We start from the raw sequence: 3,200 nt of genomic DNA on the forward strand, positions 1-3,200 counted from the left end.
GAAAATCTAAGAATGCAGTAGAATGAAACACTAGGAGAATTCTATGCCAAGTTATGTAACCCGTCTAATCAGGCATGAAACATCTCGATTTTAGGCCTAATCGAAGCAGTGGTTTCGGAACCATCAAATCCGAGGTCAGAGAAATTATTTTTGATACTATTTTATGTGTTATAGCATGATTTTATAGATATTTTAAAAGTTTGGTGAATTAATTTTAGCAGTTGCATGCTTAATTTCGAAAAAGGAATTAAATTGCATAAAGAGTGAAAATTATGTTCTACTAGTCAAAAGTGTTATGTAGCTAAAGAAATTAGATGTCGAGGTCCTTATTGAGTAAATAGACCAGTAATAATGAGTGGTGGATGTACATGGAGACAAAAAATTAAAATGGTCAAAGTTGGTGGCTTTAGGTGACTTAATAGGTAGAATAATAGTAAAATAAAAAGAAAAGCTATCATCTTTTTACTTCTCTTTCTTCTCCACTGATTCTTACCCAAGGAAATGGCCATGGAAGCTTGAAATTTTCAGCAACTTCTAACCCTCACAAGTAAGTGATTTTGATGGTCATTTTTGATGATTTTTGTATTTTCGGAAACCCTTGTAGCTTAATCTAGCTAATGAGAGGGCTATTTTGCAAAGTAGTTGAAAGTCTAGGGTTTTTCCATGAGAATATTCATGTTCTTTGCTGCATTTTTATGGAAGAAAATGAATATTGGTTGCTAAATAAACAACTTTTGTTAAATGATTTTCATGAAAACACCTAAAATGGGTCATTTTGTAAAAGTTGTAAAATAAGTGGTAAATGTCTGAAATAATGAAAATGTGGGCTGCCTTAAGCATGAAAAAGGTTCGGCTATGCATGGGTAGTAAAAAAATTGACCAAATTTCATTTTACTAGCCTAAGGGCAAAAGTATAAATATGACAAAGTATAGGGGTAAAAATGTAATTTTACCAAAAATGTGAAATTGGGCTAATTTGAGTAGCATGATGAATAAATAAATTAAATGTGTTGTTATAGATTAAGGAAGATGAAATTCGGAATTAGTTCAGGGGGAAAGCAAGATAATCGAGTAATTGACTTATTTCGTCGTTTCATGCCGAGGTAAGTTCGTATGTTAATAAGCATTAAATTTGATATGTTTAAATGCTTAATCGATATCATGTATTATTTCGTATGTTATTATTGGATCATGAATAATATAAAAATACGAGATCGTATTGAAGGATCAAATTAAGAGAAATGTAGGGTTGAGCATGATCGAATTACGATATGTTATGAATTGACGGTAAAGACCATGGTTGGACCATGGCAATATGTGAGCCAGTGTAAGACCTTGCCTGGGACATGGCATCGGCATTGTTATGTGAGCCAGTGTAAGACCATATCTGGGACATGGCATCGGCATGAGGCATCGTGTAAGACCATAGCTGGGCTATTGGCATCGATATGAGATTTCCATGTAAGACCATGTCTGGCACATGGCATTGGTACAATACATCATGTACAAGTTTTCTCAAGTATCCTTGGTATCCCAAGAGGTTCAACGGGTAAATCCAAAGATTTTGTCAAAGAAATGACAAGGTATAATCATGTTGAAAGGGTACAGGTATGTACACAAAATTCATGAGTAATGAACTCGATGTATATGGGACATTTGGTAAGAATGGAAATGAGTAAGTCCTACCTATGAAAATGATCTTGTGATGACCTTGTGATTATAAGTCTATACTTATGATGTATAAATAGGTGGTAAATTTGATTGATGATCATGTGTGAGGCTTTTAGGCCAAATTAAATTGAGACATGATAAGTTTAAGTTTTGTTGTTGATGTATAGGTTAAATTGGCCAATGAATGGCATGTAAATATTTGATAATGACTAGCTATTGAAATGGGTAGTTAAGGATATGCTTTGGTGTTATGTATGATTAAATGGATGTTCATACAAAGAAATCATGAAAGAGTAAAGTTAGCAGTAAAATAGTTCTAGACAGGAGAAATTGTATAACTTTGAAAAATCACTAAAAATTATGGAAATTGAATTATAGGTTGAATAAGATATGAAATTAAATCTTATTGAGTCTAATTTTACATAGAAGAAACAACATAAGCAAAAGAATTTCATATTATGAGATGTTTGAATTTTTGTAGGACAGGGTCAGGATGAATTTAGAATCCCCTATTCTGAATTTGGAAAATCATTAAAAATAGTATAAAAATAATTATGATTTATAATTTATATTTTTTAAATTCTTAATGAATCTATTTTCAAGAGAATCAAACGATAACATCATCCAAGTCCCATACGAGGAGATAATTAATTTTTAGTGAAGAAGGATCAAAACTATCAAATAGTAGAACAGGGATAACTTTAAAGAATAAGCTGTACTTATTGCCCAAACCAAAAATTTTGGAAATTTTATGTAAGGAGGTATGTGAGTCTAGTTTCAGGTAAAATTAGCGGAACTTAATTTGGAGTTTCGTAGCTCAAGATATAAATAATTTAGTGACTATAACTCACGTAGACAGCTTGATATGAACATAAGTGAATAGTGGAACTTTGTGCAATTATGATTGCATTATCTTGATAACATATTATGAGGATTGTTAAAAGCATGTTAATAAATTGTTTATTATTTACATACCTACTTATTAAGCTATATGCTTACTCTCTCTTCCTTTCCTTTTTCCTATAGTGTCACAGATGTTAGCTCGAGTTGGAAGTCATCGGAGATTCTATCACACTAGCAAGCTATTGATGGGTGTCAATGGTTTTCTAGCAATTTAAGTGTATGTCATGTATAGTGATTTGGTTATTGTGTACAAGATATTATGAGTTGGCCTAGAATATTGGCCTATGCTAATTGAAGGTCATGGTTGTATAAGGCCATTTAGTGTGGCCAATATTTGCTATGTTATAAGTCTATGATAAAGCATTACATGGATGTGCATGCTTGTTTGGGTTGGATGAGTGAATGTGTGATAATTATATGTGGCAAATATGTGATAATTATATGTGGCAAATACTAAATGTGAATGGTTGAGTAAGTTACATGTTTTAATTAGTTAAGTGTGTGTGTGGTTGTACATGTTGAATGTGATTTATAAATAGTGTGTGAATGTCATGGTGTGGTTATTGGGATGCCTAAAAATGCCATGTTGTGTGTTGATAAACTTAGTATGGGTGTGCAAGTGTTTT

The 3,200-nt window shown here is 32.2% G+C and overlaps 1 long non-coding RNA gene across 1 annotated transcript; it reads left to right on the plus strand.

Moving 5' to 3' along the window:
• Positions 1–444: 444 nt before the first annotated feature.
• On the plus strand, positions 445–2,934 carry LOC121210892 (uncharacterized). Its single transcript, XR_005906170.1, has 3 exons — positions 445–547; positions 1,020–1,103; positions 2,698–2,934. It is a non-coding gene; the product is annotated as an uncharacterized lncRNA (long non-coding RNA).
• Positions 2,935–3,200: the final 266 nt, after the last annotated feature.

The sequence above is a fragment of the Gossypium hirsutum genome, chromosome A02, assembly GCF_007990345.1.
Source record: "Gossypium hirsutum isolate 1008001.06 chromosome A02, Gossypium_hirsutum_v2.1, whole genome shotgun sequence".
Taxonomy (NCBI): Eukaryota; Viridiplantae; Streptophyta; class Magnoliopsida; order Malvales; family Malvaceae; genus Gossypium; species Gossypium hirsutum.